Source organism: Echiichthys vipera (assembly GCF_963691815.1).
Source record: "Echiichthys vipera genome assembly, chromosome: 4".
NCBI classification, from domain to species: Eukaryota; Metazoa; Chordata; class Actinopteri; order Perciformes; family Trachinidae; genus Echiichthys; species Echiichthys vipera.
Genome location: NC_139829.1, coordinates 33,246,134 through 33,263,367, shown reverse-complemented (window position 1 = coordinate 33,263,367; position 17,234 = coordinate 33,246,134).

Sequence of the window (17,234 nt, the reverse complement as noted above, 5' to 3'; positions counted from 1 at the left end):
CGCGGCCAAAAGGACAGTGTGAGCACGCTCTTAGAATACTCTGCCCGATTCATCGAGGTCTTCTTAAAGCGCAGACTCGGACCTCTGTTCCTATGATGAATCCCGTTGTCTGTAAGTTGAAAGTGAACGCTAGTTGATCCTTATTAGCATGGCTAAAGTCCCCGATCCCCATAAACGAGCATGAGACTGCAGAGCTGTGCACGCCAAATAAGCTAAGGCCAAAAGTCTAGAGAAGGCGGAGCGACGTACTCCAAATGTAAGAAAACGAAACAAAACTCAAACAGTTCTGAAGTGAGGCACTTATGCAGTAAGTGGATGCTTAATGAGCTAGCATGTTTAGTAGAAAACGTAGTGGATTTAAAATAACGCAAAGGAAAAACTAGGTTTATATGGTGCACTTTTGTTCATATTGTAGAGAATGGGTGTCAAAGTGATCCAGTAAAGGGCCGTGTGGCTGCTGGTTTTTATTCCAACCAATCAAAAACACACCTGGTCCAACAAATCAACTGTCTGAAGACAGTTCAGGTGGTTGAATGAGTAGAGTCAGGTGTGTTTTTGCTTGGTTGGAATGAAAACCTGCAGCCACACGGCCCTTTACTGGATCACTCTGACACCCATGTTGTAGAGAATGGAGCCCATGTGCTGAGGCTGAATTCTTACTGCGGTTTCGTTGATTGCATTCTAACCCAACGTCCTTCGCTGCTTGTTGTCCCCTTTTTCCTGTATTCCTTCATCTGTACTGTTGTGCTTTAAACCACAAGGCTGGAGGTTCGATCCCCGGCTTCCCATCTACATGTTGAAGTGTCTTTGAGCAAGACACTCATCTCATCTCATCTTCATCCGCTTATCCAGGGTCGGGTCGTGGGGGCAGCAGCTTTAGCAGGGACCCCAAACTTCCCTTTCCCGGGCCACATTAACCAGCTCTAACTGGGGGATCCCGAGGCGTTCCCGGGCCAGTGTGGAGATCTAATCTCTCCACCTGGTCCTGGGTCTTCCCCGAGGGCCTCCTCCCAGCTGCTCCCATCTTTGAGCAAGACACTGGACCCCTAATTGCTCCATAAGCAGAAGTCAATTTCACTATACAGTACTAACAATTACACTCACCGGCCGCTTTATTGGGCACACCTGGTGCTTAATAAAGTGTGTCTTCTGCTGCTGTTCCCTCTCTGTAGAAAGTAGGTGGTGTTATGCGTTCACAGATGCTCTCCTGCATTCCTCTGTTGGAACCAGTGGATATTTGAGTTCCTGTTGCCTTTCTATCAGCTCCAACCAGTCTGAAGAAGAGGAGGAGGAGAAGCTCCAACCAGTCTGGCTGTTCTCCTCTGACCTCTGGGACCAACGAGGCATTTGCGCCCACAGAACTGCCGCTCACTGGGTATTTTCTCTTTTTGGGACCATTCTCTGTAAACCCTAAAATGAGGAGCCATGGTATAACACGACTGATCTCCACAGGTCGGGGTGGTGGATGGGTCCCAAAACACAGGACTTCAACATGGACCACCGGCATTAGTGTCCCATAAGCACTAACCTAAACCCCAACATCTTTTCTAATCCTAACCAAGTCGCTTTGATGCCTCGCCCTAACCATCACCTTTTGCAGCCTTAACTCACGTAACCGTAGTTTTGGTGCCTAGACCTTAATTACACAATTCGCTCCCTAAACGTAACCATCACAGTCTATTTTCCTGCCAATTCCTGCTTTAAGTAGAACAGCATCACACAAACATTTGCACATAACGTGTCATATTATATCATATAAACCTGTTGATGAGAATAGGTTGAATTATTCCACTGTTTAAAACAGGTGATCCAGGATCCTTTACAAACTGTCAAGTTGTTCAAAAGTTTTGAAATAAGTATATTAAGGGATACTGGAACACGTTCACATGGTGCAATATTAATACAGCAGAGGTCAACCCTGACCACAGATGAGGTTCTGTTCTCTGAGGACGAGCAGAGAGATTTATTGAGCAGGCAAAACGTCCTTCAGATCTGAAAGCTGTTGGATCTGCAAGCGTGCAGCCTGCAGAAGAGTGCGTGAGCAAGAGGATTTCCACCACTCCTCAGTGGCTTCTATATACTTTTTTTCACCTCTGACTTGTGTAGGGGGAAAGCAAGATGGAAAAGTCGAATTACATAACGTGTACCACATTCTTCAGTGTGGTTTTTAAACAGAGATACGGTGTACATTTGAACTTTAACCCGTTATGCCAGAGATCTAATCCTAAGGAGATGAAAACCACAGAACCGTAACAGTAAGATACAGGATATTTATCCAACATTAAGCCACGGAAAAAGCTACCAAGAGGTCGTCACGTTGAGACTTTATCAAAGGTCAAGAATGTTGATCACTAAATTATAAAACAGATGGCTCAAATCAAGCAGTCACATTGGTCTTTAACAGCAATATAATACCCGTATATATGACAGCGATGTCTAATTCCTTTACACAATTCACTCATTCCGCTTTCATCTCTTTGCAGTTTAGGGACTTTAACCACTGTTCTCCAGGTCCTATGTTCCCCAGATCCTATGTTCTCCAGGTCCTTTGTTCCCCAGGTCCTATGTTCCCCAGGTCCTTTGTTCCCCAGGTCCCATGTTCCCCAGGTCCTATGTTCCCCAGGTCCTTTGTTCCCCAGGTCCTTTGTCCCCCAGGTCCTATGTTCCCCAGGTCCTTTGTTCCCCAGGTCCTATGTTCCCCAGGTCCTTTGTCCCCCAGGTCCTATGTTCCCCAGGTCCTTTGTCCCCCAGGTCCTATGTTCCCCAGGTCCTTTGTCCCCCAGGTCCTATGTTCCCCAGGTCCTTTGTCCCCCAGGTCCTATGTTCCCCAGGTCCTTTGTTCCCCAGGTCCTTTGTCCCCCAGGTCCTATGTTCCCCAGGTCCTTTGTCCCCCAGGTCCTATGTCCCCCAGGTCCTTTGTCCCCCAGGTCCTATGTTCCCCAGGTCCTTTGTTCCCCAGGTTCTATGTTCCCCAGGTCCTTTGTTCCCCAGGTCCTTGGTTCCCCAGATTCTATGTTCCCCGTGTCCTACGATCCCCAGATTCTATGTTCCCCAGGTCCTTTGTTCCCCAGGTCCTATGTTCCCCAGGTCCTTTGTTCCCCAGGTCCTATGTTGCCCAGGTCCTATGTTCCCCAGGTCCTATGTTCCCCATGTCCTATGTTCCCCATGTCCTTTGTTCCCCAGGTCCTTTGTTCCCCAGGTCCTATGTTCCCCAGGTCCTTTGTTCCCCAGGTCCTATGTTGCCCAGGTCCTATGTTCCCCAGGTCCTATGTTCCCCAGGTCCTATGTTCCCCAGGTCCTTTGTTCCCCAGGTCCTATGTTCCCCAGGTCCTATGTTCCCCAGGTCCTTTGTTCCCCAGGTCCTATGTTCCCCAGGTCCTTTGTCCCCCAGGTCCTATGTTCCCCAGGTCCTTTGTTCCCCAGGTCCTATGTTCCCCAGGTCCTTTGTCCCCCAGGTCCTATGTTCCCCAGGTCCTTTGTCCCCCAGGTCCTATGTTCCCCAGGTCCTTTGTCCCCCAGGTCCTATGTTCCCCAGGTCCTTTGTCCCCCAGGTCCTATGTTCCCCAGGTCCTTTGTTCCCCAGGTTCTATGTTCCCCAGGTCCTTTGTTCCCCAGGTCCTTGGTTCCCCAGATTCTATGTTCCCCGTGTCCTACGATCCCCAGATTCTATGTTCCCCAGGTCCTATATTGTCCAGGTCCTATGTTCCCCAGGTCCTTTGTTCCTGTGGTCCTATGTTGCCCAGGTCCTATGTTCCCCAGGTCCTATGTTCCCCATGTCCTATGTTCCCCAGGTCCTTTGTTCCCCAGGTCCTTTGTTCCCCAGGTCCTATGTTCCCCAGGTCCTTTGTTCCCCAGGTCCTATGTTGCCCAGGTCCTATGTTCCCCAGGTCCTATGTTCCCCAGGTCCTATGTTCCCCAGGTCCTTTGTTCCCCAGGTCCTTTGTTCCCCAGGTCCTATGTTCCCCAGGTCCTATGTTCCCCAGATCCTATGTTCTCCAGGTCCTTTGTTCCCCAGGTCCTATGTTCCCCAGGTCCCATGTTCCCCAGGTCGTATGTTCCCCAGGTCCTATGTTCCCCAGGTCCTATGTTCCCCAGGTCCTATGTTCCCCAGGTCCTTTGTTCCCCAGGTTCTATGTTCCCTTTGTCCTATATTCCCCAGGTCCTTTGTTCCCCAGGTCCTATGTTCCCCAGGTCCTATGTTCCCCAGGTCCTATGTTCCCCAGGTCCTTTGTCCCCCAGGTTCTATGTTCCCCAGGTCCTTTGTTCCCCAGGTTCTATGTTCCCTTTGTCCTATATTCCCCAGGTTCTATGTTCCCCATGTCCTACGATCCCCAGATTCTATGTTCCCCAGGTTCTATGTTCCCCGTGTCCTACGATCCCCAGATTCTATGTTCCCCGTGTCCTACGATCCCCAGATTCTATGTTCCCCAGGTCCTATATTCCCCAGATTCTATGTTCCCCAGGTCCTATATTCCCCAGGTTCTATGTTCCCAAGGTTCTATGTTCCCCAGGTCCTTTGTTCCCCAGGTCCTTTGTTTCCCAGATTCTATGTTCCCCGTGTCCTACGATCCCCAGATTCTATGTTCCCCAGGTCCTATATTCCCCAGGTTCTATGTTCCCCAGGTTATATGTTCCCCAGGTCCTTTGTTCCCCAGGTCCTATATTCCCCAGGTTCTATGTTCCCCAGGTCCTTTGTTCCCCAGGTCCTACGATCCCCAGATTCTATGTTCCCCTTGTCCTACGATCCCCAGATTCTATGTTCCCCAGGTCCTATATTCCCCAGGTTCTATGTTCCCCAGGTCCTTTGTTCCCCAGGTTCTATGTTCCCCAGGTCCTATGTTGCCCAGGTCCTATGTTCCCCAGGTCCGATGTTCCCCAGGTCCTATGTTCCCCAGGTCCTATGTTCCCCAGGTCCTTTGTTCCCCAGGTCCTTTGTTCCCCAGGTCCTATGTTCCCCAGGTCCTATGTTCCCCAGGTCCTTTGTTCCCCAGATCCTATGTTCTCCAGGTCCTTTGTTCCCCAGGTCCTATGTTCCCCAGGTCCTTTGTTCCCCAGGTCCCATGTTCCCCAGGTCCTATGTTCCCCAGGTTATATGTTCCCCAGGTCCTTTGTTCCCCAGGTCCTATGTTCCCCAGGTCCTATGTTCCCCAGGTCCTATGTTCCCCAGGTCCTTTGTTCCCCAGGTCCTATGTTCCCCAGGTCCTTTGTCCCCCAGGTCCTATGTTCCCCAGGTCCTTTGTCCCCCAGGTCCTATGTTCCCCAGGTCCTTTGTTCCCCAGGTCCTATATTCCCCAGGTTCTATGTTCCCCAGGTCCTTTGTTTCCCAGGTCCTTTCTTCCCCAGATTCTATGTTCCCCGTGTCCTACGATCCCCAGATTCTATGTTCCCCAGGTCCTATATTCCCCAGGTTCTATGTTCCCCAGGTTCTATGTTCCCCAGGTCCTTTGTTCCCCAGGTCCTATATTCCCCGGGTTCTATGTTCCCCAGATTCTATGTTCCCCAGGTTCTATGTTCCCCATGTCCTATGTTACCCAGGTCCTATGTTCCCCAGGTCCTTTGTTCCCCAGGTCCATTATTGCCCAGGTTCTATGTTCCCCAGGTTATATGTTCCCCAGGTCCTTTGTTCCCCAGGTTCTATGTTCTCCAGGTCCTTTGTTCCCCAGGTTCTATGTTCTCCAGGTCCTTTGTTCCCCAGGTCCTTTGTTCCCCAGGTCCTATGTTCCCCAGGTTCTATGTTCCCCAGGTTCTATGTTCCCCAGGTCCTATGTTCCCCAGATCCTATGTTCCCCAGGTCCTATGTTCCCCAGGTCCTATGTTCCCCAGGTCCTATGTTCCCCAGATCCTATGTTCTCCAGGTCCTTTGTTCCCCAGGTCCTATGTTCCCCAGGTCCTTTGTTCCCCAGGTCCCATGTTCCTCAGGTCCTATGTTCCCCAGGTTATATGTTCCCCAGGTCCTTTGTTCCCCAGGTCCTATGTTCCCCAGGTCCTATGTTCCCCAGGTCCTTTGTTCCCCAGGTCCTATCTTCCCCAGGTCCTTTGTCCCCCAGGTCCTATGTTCCCCAGGTCCTTTGTTCCCCAGGTTCTATGTTCCCCCTTGTCCTATATTCCCCAGGTCCTTTGTTCCCCAGGTCCTATGTTCCCCAGGTTCTATGTTCCCCATGTCCTACGATCCCCAGATTCTATGTTCCCCAGGTTCTATGTTCCCCGTGTCCTATGATCCCCAGATTCTACGTTCCCCGTGTCCTACGATCCCCAGATTCTATGTTCCCCAGGTCCTATATTCCCCAGGTTCTATGTTCCCCTGGTTCTATGTTCCCCAGGTCCTTTGTTCCCCAGGTCCTTTGTTCCCCAGATTCTATGTTCCCCGTGTCCTACGATCCCCAGATTCTATGTTCCCCAGGTCCTATATTCCCCAGGTTCTATGTTCCCCAGGTCCTTTGTTCCCCAGGTCCTTTGTTCCCCAGGTCCTATATTCCCCAGGTTCTATGTTCCCGTGTCCTACGATCCCCAGATTCTATGTTCCCCAGGTCCTATATTCCCCAGGTTCTATGTTCCCCAGGTACTATGTTCCCCAGGTCCTTTGTTCCCCAGGTCCTATGTTCCCCAGGTCCTTTGTTCCCCAGATTCTATGTTCCCTTTGTCCTATATTCCCCAGGTCCTTTGTTCCCCATGTCCTATATTCCCCAGATTCTATGTTCCCCAGGTTCTATGTTCCCCGTGTCCTACGATCCCCAGATTCTATGTTCCCCGTGTCCTACGATCCCCAGATTCTATGTTCCCCAGGTCCTATATTCCCCAGGTTCTATGTTCCCCAGGTTCTATGTTCCCCAGGTCCTTTGTTCCCTAGGTCCTTTGTTCCCCAGGTCCTATGTTCCCCGTGTCCTACGATCCCCAGATTCTATGTTCCCCAGGTCCTATATTCCCCAGGTTCTATGTTCCCCAGGTTCTATGTTCCCCAGGTCCTTTGTTCCCCAGGTCCTATATTCCCCAGGTTCTATGTTCCCCAGGTCCTTTGTTCCCCAGGTCCTACGATCCCCAGATTCTATGTTCCCCGTGTCCTACGATCCCCAGATTCTATGTTCCCCAGGTCCTATATTCCCCAGGTTCTATGTTCCCCAGGTCCTTTGTTCCCCAGGTTCTATGTTCCCCAGGTCCTATGTTCCCCAGGTCCTTTGTTCCCCAGGTCCATTATTGCCCAGGTCCTTTGTTCCCCAGGTTCTATGTTCCCCAGGTTCTATGTTCCCCATGTCCTATGTTCCCCAGGTCCTTTGTTCCCCAGGTCCATTATTGCCCAGGTTCTATGTTCCCCAGGTCCTTTGTTCCCCAGGTTCTATGTTCCCCAGGTCCTATGTTCCCCAGGTTCTATGTTCCCCAGGTCCCTATGTTCCCCAGGTCCTATGTTGCTTATGTAGACCCTAACCCTACCCCTCACCCTACCCTAGCCCAAACAAAATGCTGAATTCAATCTTTGAAGGTAGAGGTTTATGCGACCGGGGAACATAGGACCCTTTTTGGGGAAAAAAGGGACCTGGGAGACAAAGGTAAACCCCCTAAACGGGGAGTAGAAACCGTCTCTGTTATATTATAACATTTATATATTTCAGGGCTGAACAAGAACCCTAAACTGTGATATAATCCCATTATGCCACGGCCTGTCTTGAGCTATTGCTTAAATGTAACTGGCAGCATCCCAACAGTTGATCTCAGTGTCACCGCTTCCTGTTTCATGACTTTGTTGGTTTGTGTGTATGTGTCACCTCATTACTGCCTTTGTGTTTTATTTGACTAACCCATAAAACCCCTCTTTGCAACCTGAACCTGGTCTGTGGCACAGTGTGTTCGGGGTTTGTCTGCAGAAATCCGATCTGCTGACAATGGACAGCTGAAGTTTCACAACATCATGATAATGACTCCATTTATTTTGCCCTCATCAGTGTTTTTCAGGAATGTCACCGGGGGAAAAGTGCAAGAATTTGATAAATCGCTCTGGAAACGATTCATATTACAAGGATAGTGGATTTCAAAATATTTCCGATGTAATTCTCTGCAGTAAATTGTGGTTTCCAGCTCTTTACCTCCCTCCGCAGAAAGGCTGACGGTGGTGTTACTTATCTGAGACCAGAGAGCAACTGTACTTTAAGAATATGGAAGCGCACCAACTTTCTCTCCAAACTCATATAAATGGTCCACAGAGGGACCCCCCTGCCCTCTGCTCTCTGCCAACCACACATACATAAAACTTGATCACATCTCTCAGTGGCCTCGTAGAACAAGATCTGACATCTCTCAAAGCTCGTCGATCAGCCAGACATCTGCGGTTGGAAGGATCAAACTCACGGGCTGAAGAGTAATTCTTTGGATATGAGTTCATTACACGAGATCCTCACTTTCTAATCTGCTCCACTGCTCCACTGCACAGCAACAGGCCCGCACCCTGATGGACAAATAGTCAAGGGTCCTCAGGTGTAATTTCATATAAAGCAGGATAAATGTAGGACATAGAAAAAGGACGGGTAGATTGCACGCCATTAAAAAGAAATAGACGTCAGCCTATCGCCCATCCTCACTTTGACTATTGGCGTTACTACTATTTGTGTGTGTGAAGCATGTTTCACCAAGAAATACACTAAGGGCGCACTCACACTGTCCATCCGTACCGTGCCCAAATAGGTTCCACGGGTAAAGTCTAGTTCGTTTGACCAGTGTGAGTGCAACCGTACCGCGCCTAGCTGCGGCACGCTTACCGGCCATGGACTGTTTGTGAGGTGGGCTTTTGTAAAGCACGTTTGCACGTTGCATGTACGAGCGCGAGCGTGCGCACGTGTACGAGCACGAGGCCTACGGCGGTTCTGAGGTCATTTCCTGTGCGCCTGTTGGGACATAGAAAAAAAAAGGAGGGACCATGCGCGGACATTTAAAACAATGGCGGCGAAAGGTTCACGTTGGTGTGATGCGGAGGTGGAGTGTTTACTGCAGATTTGGTCGATGAAAAGATTCAAAAACAGTCGACAAGACGCACAAAAACTCCGAGGTCTACGGAAAGATCTGGAAACAAAGCCACGCATCGCCATGACGTCATCAATGCGTGTGACGTGTTACGGCGTGATGACGTATAGGCAGCAAGAAGCATTCTCCGAGGCCCAGGTAGTGTGAGTACAAACGGGCCTGGAGGGGGGGACAAGGACCCTAAAGCACGGGGCACGGGACGGAGGCACAGTGGGAGTGTGTCCTAAGTTGCATGACCACTTCCTTTGCTCACCATACTTACTATAACCACTAGAGGTCGCCGCTTGGCATTATTTTCAAGTTTAATTGAGTAGTTGTCACTAATCTCCAACTATTTTGATGATCAATTAATCAGTTTCAGTAAAAGTCAAATGTCTCTGCTTCTTTCATTTTATTTTCTGGTTTCTTTCCTTCTCTACGACAGTAAACTGAATACTTTTGAAGGTGCGGACAAAGCGACATTTGGTCACGTCATCTCAGGATTTGAGAAACAATAATCAACATTTTTCACCATTTTCTGACATTTTATAGACCAAGGGTGTCAAACTGATCCAGTAAAGAGTCGCTGTGGCTGCAGGTTTTCAGTCCAACCAAGCAAAAACACACCTGGTCCAACAAATCAGCTGTGTGAAGACAGTTCAGGTGATGGAGTAAGTCCAGTCAGGTGTGGTCTTGCTCAGCCTGGTCTCACCAAAAGGCGTGTGAATGACACGCTATTTCTCTCAAGCCATCTCGCGTATAATTCCACCTTGCGGAGAAATACGAAGTGGTGGAGCTTTCTGTCAGAGCGTTTTTGTTAAATCAATATTTCATGTTAAGGATGGCAGAAATGACGGGCGTTAAATGACACGCAAAAAGCTTAATATGCGTAGACATGCACGCGAAAAGTCATTAAAAGTGGCGTGCTATTTATACGCCCTCCCATGAGACCACGTAGTCTTGCTTGGTTGGAATGGAAACCTGCAGCCACATGGCCCTTTACCGGATCACTTTGACACCCCTGTTATAGACTATTAAACAATTAAAAATAACAGCTTGAACAATCGACGTATACAGAACGGCCTGATACTGTTTGCATCTGTGGCAGTTTAACACACACACACACACACACTCTCTGTAGGGCCACGACGAACCTGCTATGAATCACAAGAGCGTTTAAATGCCGCACTTCCAGAAGAGACACCGCACATTTGTCTGGGCCTGGTGGGCTTCACATCTCTGTGGGAAGCAGCGGGTTTGGGGGCTCGTCCCCCCGCGGATCCTACTGTGTGATTGAGCCCCATTTTCACACTACAGCACAACAGATTGCCTAAACAGAAACTCTCTGGCTTCACTCCAGCGTCCGCAGCCACAGTGTTCTTCCACGGAAAAAGCAGATGTAATTTAAAGACTACATAAAGATTTGGGTCAGCTTACGGCCTCAGCTCTAAATGACTGTGCTTATGACAACTGTAATTCGTGGGCTTTATGGTTTATTGGATGTACTCTGGCATAAAAAGAAAAGTTTAATTGGACTTTACTGTAAACAGCCCTCCCCTCTGCCAGTGGGCTTTGAAAGGAGATCTGTCTGTGGCAGATGGGGAAACAGAAGATTGCTCGGTATGAGGACGCACCACTCCTATTGTTTTGGCTCGCAGCTGAATCGCCTCTCTCTCCATCTCGTCTGTCCTCCCACACTGTGCGGAAACACGCAGGGTTAGAAACTCTAGACTTTCTCTAGGTCACATTGTGAGCGTACATCTCTCTGTGACAGGCTCGGCTGGATGCCACGACTCTCCCAATGCATGCTGGGATAGGCTCCAGTACCCTATATGGAAGTAATTAAGATAAGATGAGAATGGATGAACTGTGGACTGTCACTTTACTCTACAGAGAAAAGAAGTGCAATGTCTGTTTGGAGCCACAAGTGGTCAGTGCTGCATCATTTTAGGCTTCTGATGAAGTGTCTCATCTCATCTCATCTTCAGCCTCTTATCTGGGGTCGGGTCGCGGGGGCAGCAGCTTTAGCAGGGGACCCCAAACTTCCCTTTCCCGGGCCACATTAACCAGCTCTAACTGGGGGATCCTGAGGCGTTCCCAGGCCAGTGTGGAGATCTAATCTCTCCACCTGGTCCTGGGTCTTCCCCGAGGCCTCCTCCCAGCTGGACGTGCCTGGAACACCTCCCTAGGGAGGCGCCCAGGGTTCATCCTTACCAGATGATCCTGAAGCAGCGGCTCTACTCCGAGTTCCTCACGGATGCTGAACTTCTCCCCCTCTCTCTAAGGGAGACTCCAGCCCCCCTCCTGAGGAAACACATTTCAGACGCTTGTACCCGCGAAACCAGTGCCACAGAAAATCACAGAAGAGAAATAGAAATAGAATAGAAATACTTTATTGATGTGTATTGAAGCTGGGACATTGCAGTGTAACAGCAGCATTGCACACAGACACATCTAAGCAGTAATTTAAAAATACAATATAAAAGACACCTAAAGATCTGATCGTGCTCCAGCAGAGGCTGAAGCTGCACCTGAGACCTGGAACCAGCTCCAGCAGAGGCTGAAGCTGCACCTGAGACCTGGAACCAGCTCCAGCAGAGGCTGAAGCTGCACCTGAGACCTGGAACCAGCTCCAGCAGAGGCTGAAGCTGCACCTGAGACCTGGAACCAGCTCCAGCAGAGACTGAAGCTGCACCTGAGACCTGGAACCAGCTCCAGCAGAGGCTGAAGCTGCACCTGAGACCTGGAACCAGCTCCAGCAGAGGCTGAAGCTGCACCTGAGACCTGGAACCAGCTCCAGCAGAGGCTGAAGCTGCACCTGAGACCTGGAACCAGCTCCAGCAGAGACTGAAGCTGCGCCTGTGACCTGGAACCAGCTCCAGCAGGGGCTGAAGCTGCACCTGAGACCTGGAACCAGCTCCAGCAGAGGCTGAAGCTGCACCTGAGACCTGGAACCAGCTCCAGCAGAGGCTGAAGTTGCTCCTGAGACCTGGAACCAGCTCCAGCAGAGGCTGAAGCTGCACCTGAGACCTGGAACCAGCTCAAGAGGCTGAAGCTGCACCTGAGACCTGGAACCAGCTCCAGCAGAGACTGAAGCTGCACCTGAGACCTGGAACCAGCTCCAGCAGAGGCTGAAGCTGCACCTGAGACCTGGAACCAGCTCCAGCAGAGGCTGAAGCTGCGCCTGTGACCATGAACCAGCTCCAGCAGGGGCTGAAGCTGCACCTGAGACCTGGAACCAGCTCCAGCAGAGGCTGAAGCTGCACCTGAGACCTGGACCCAGCTCCAGCAGAGGCTGAAGCTGCACCTGAGACCTGGAACTAGCTCCAGCAGAGGCTGAAGTTGCTCCTGAGACCTGGAACCAGCTCCAGCAGAGGCTGAAGTTGCTCCTGAGACCTGGAACCAGCTCCCGCAGAGGCTGAAGCTGCACCTGAGACCTGGAACCAGCTCCAGCAGAGGCTGAAGCTGCACCTGAGACCTGGAACCAGCTCCAGCAGAGGCTGAAGCTGCACCTGAGACCTGGAACCAGCTCCAGCAGAGTCTGAAGCTGCACCTGAGACCTGGAACCAGCTCCAGCAGAGGCTGAAGCTGCTCCTGCGACCTGGAACCAGCTCCAGCAGAGACTGAAGCTGCACCTGAGACCTGGAACCAGCTCCAGCAGAGGCTGAAGCTGCACCTGAGACCTGGAACCAGCTCCAGCTGAGGCTGAAGCTGCACCTGAGACCTGGAACCAGCTCCAGCAGAGGCTGAAGCTGCACCTGAGACCTGGAACCAGCTCCAGCAGAGGCTGAAGCTGCACCTGAGACCTGGAACCAGCTCCAGCAGAGACTGAAGCTGCACCTGAGACCTGGAACCAGCTCCAGCAGAGTCTGAAGCTGCACCTGAGACCTGGAACCAGCTCCAGCAGAGACTGAAGCTGCACCTGGGACCTGGAACCAGCTCCAGCAGAGGCTGAAGCTGCACCTGAGACCTGGAACCAGCTCCAGCAGAGGCTGAAGCTGCACCTGAGACCTGGAACCAGCTCCAGCAGAGGCTGAAGCTGCACCTGAGACCTGGAACCAGCTCCAGCAGAGGCTGAAGCTGCACCTGTGACCTGGAACCAGCTCCAGCAGAGACTGAAGCTGCACCTGAGACCTGGAACCAGCTCCTGCAGAGGCTGAAGCTGCACCTGAGACCTGGAACCAGCTCCAGCAGAGACTGAAGCTGCACCTGAGACCTGGAACCAGCTCCAGCAGAGACTGAAGCTGCACCTGAGACCTGGAACCAGCTCCAGCAGAGGCTGAAGCTGCACCTGAGACCTGGAACCAGCTCCAGCAGAGGCTGAAGCTGCACCTGAGACCTGGAACCAGCTCCAGCAGAGACTGAAGCTGCACCTGAGACCTGGAACCAGCTCCAGCAGAGGCTGAAGCTGCACCTGAGACCTGGAACCAGCTCCAGCAGAGGCTGAAGCTGCACCTGAGACCTGGAACCAGCTCCAGCAGAGACTGAAGCTGCACCTGAGACCTGGAACCAGCTCCAGCAGAGGCTGAAGCTGCACCTGAGACCTGGAACCAGCTCCAGCAGAGGCTGAAGCTGCACCTGAGACCTGGAACCAGCTCCAGCAGAGGCTGAAGCTGCACCTGAGACCTGGAACCAGCTCCAGCAGAGGCTGAAGCTGCGCCTGAGACCTGGAACCAGCTCCAGCAGAGACTGAAGCTGCACCTGAGACCTGGAACCAGCTCCAGCAGAGGCTGAAGCTGCACCTGCGACCTGGAACCAGCTCCAGCAGAGGCTGAAGCTGCACCTGAGACCTGGAACCAGCTCCAGCAGAGGCTGAAGCTGCACCTGAGACCTGGAACCAGCTCCAGCAGAGGCTGAAGCTGCACCTGAGACCTGGAACCAGCTCCAGCAGAGGCTGAAGCTGCACCTGAGACCTGGAACCAGCTCCAGCAGAGGCTGAAGGGTCTCAGTGAGATTTTACCTGTATAAAGAAAGGTTATTAAAAATATAAATATTGTCCATGTGTTGTTACATTTACTTTACATACGGCATTTCTTGCATCCAGGTGCATCTTATTCACTGTCTGTGACAAAGGATCACGCATCTATTGATGTGAATATAGAGTAACCATGGAAACCAGGTAAGACATGTTGTTTATGCTGAGCTCCATCAGAAGCACCTGCAGCCACAGACTCGTTCTCCCACGGTGTCACACTGAACGCCGCAGGAAGAGGAAGTCTCTTCTTCCAGTGGCGTCAAACTCTATAATTCATCTCCTACAGGTGAGGTAACGAACAATGGAGACACTTTAAATCACTTTAAATCACTTTAAATTATCACTTTAAATCACCTTATATCACTTTAAATCACTTTAAATCACTTTAAATTATCACTTTATATCACTTTAAATCACTTTAAATCACTTTAAATTATCACTTTATATCACTTTATATCACTTTAAATCACTTTAAATTATCACTTTATATCACTTTAAATCACTTTATATCACTTTAAATCACTTTATATCACTTTAAATCACTTTATATCACTTTATATCACTTTAAATCACTTTATATCACCTTAAATCACTTTAAATCACTTTATATCACTTTAAATCACTTTATATCACTTTATATCACTTTAAATCACTTTATATCACCTTAAATCACTTTAAATCATCACTTTATATCACTTTAAATCACTTTATATCACTTTATATCACTTTAAATCACTTTAAATCATCACTTTAAATCACTTTAAATCACTTTAAATTATCACTTTAAATCACTTTATATCACTTTAAATCACTTTATATCACTTTAAATCACTTTAAATCACTTTATATCACTTTATATCACTTTAAATCACTTTATATCACTATATATCACTTTATATCACTTTATATCACTTTAAATCACTTTAAATCACTTTATATCACTTTATATCACTTTATATCACTTTATATCACTTTAAATCACTTTAAATCACTTTAAATTATCACTTTAAATCACTATAAATCACTTTATATCACTTTAAATCACCTTATATCACTTTAAATCACTTTAAATCACTTTAAATTATCACTTTATATCACTTTATATCACTTTAAATCAATTTAAATCACTTTAAATTATCACTTTATATCACTTTATATCACTTTATATCACTTTAAATCACTTTATATCACTTTAAATCACTTTATATCACTTTATATCACTTTAAATCACTTTATATCACTTTATATCACTTTATATCACTTTATATCACTTTATATCACTTTATATCACTTTATATCACTTTAAATCACTTTATATCACTTTATATCACTTTATATCACTTTATATCACTTTAAATCACTTTATATCACTTTATATCACTTTATATCACTTTATATCACTTTAAATCACTTTAAATCACTTTATATCACTTTATATCACTTTATATCACTTTAAATCACTTTATATCACTTTATATCACTTTATATCACTTTAAATCACTTTAAATCACTTTAAATCACTTTATATCACTTTATATCACTTTAAATCACTTTATATCACTTTATATCACTTTATATCACTTTATATCACTTTATATCACTTTAAATCACTTTAAATCACTTTATATCACTTTATATCACTTTATATCACTTTATATCACTTTAAATCACTTTATATCACTTTATATCACTTTATATCACTTTAAATCACTTTATATCACTTTATATCACTTTAAATCACTTTATCACTTTATATCACTTTATATCACTTTATATCACTTTATATCACTAAATCACTTTATATCACTTTATATCACTTTATATCACTTTATATCACTTTAAATCACTTTATATCACTTTATATCACTTTATATCACTTTAAATCACTTTATATCACTAAATCACTTTATATCACTTTATATCACTTTATATCACTTTAAATCACTTTATCACTTTATATCACTTTAAATCACTTTAAATCACTTTAAATCACTTTATATCACTTTAAATCACTTTATATCACTTTAAATCACTTTATATCACTTTAAATCACTTTAAATCACTTTATATCACTTTAAATCACTTTAAATCACTTTATATCACTTTAAATCACTTTATATCACTTTATATCACTTTATATCACTTTAAATCACTTTATATCACTTTATATCACTTTATATCACTTTATATCACTTTATATCACTTTATATCACTTTATATCACTAAATCACTTTAAATCACTTTATATCACTTTAAATCACTTTATATCACTTTATATCACTTTAAATCACTTTAAATCACTTTATATCACTTTAAATCACTTTATATCACTTTATATCACTTTATATCACTAAATCACTTTAAATCACTTTATATCACTTTAAATCACTTTAAATCACTTTATATCACTTTAAATCACTTTATATCACTTTAAATCACTTTATATCACTTTATATCACTTTAAATCACTTTATATCACTTTAAATCACTTTATATCACTTTAAATCACTTTAAATCACTTTATATCACTTTAAATCACTTTATATCACTTTAAATCACTTTATATCACTTTAAATCACTTTAAATCACTTTATATCACTTTATATCACTTTATATCACTTTATATCACTTTATATCACTTTATATCACTTTATATCACTTTAAATCACTTTAAATCACTTTAAATCACTTTATATCACTTTATATCACTTTAAATCACTTTATATCACTTTAATCACTTTATATCACTTTATCACTTTAAATCACTTTATATCACTTTATATCACTTTAAATCACTTTAAATCACTTTAAATCACTTTATATCACTTTATATCACTTTATATCACTTTATATCACTTTAAATCACTTTAAATCACTTTATATCACTTTAAATCACTTTATATCACTTTATATCACTTTATATCACTTTAAATCACTTGAGATCACTTTTTTATCACTTTAAATCACTTTATATCACTTTAAATCACTTTTTTATCACTTTATATCACTTTATATCACTTTAAATCACTTGAGATCACTTTTTTATCACTTTAAATCACTTTAAATCACTTTAAATCACTTGAGATCACTTTTTTATCACTTTATATCACTTTAAATCACTTGAGATCACGCAATTCCTCCCATTTTACAAGGCCCCAAGTTACGTTATGTGTCATGTCACATCGGACAGTTATGAATCGCCCGCTTTCACACAAAAAATAACGACAATGACGAAGAAAACATGAATAGAAAGAACACGGAGGCAGAAATGATT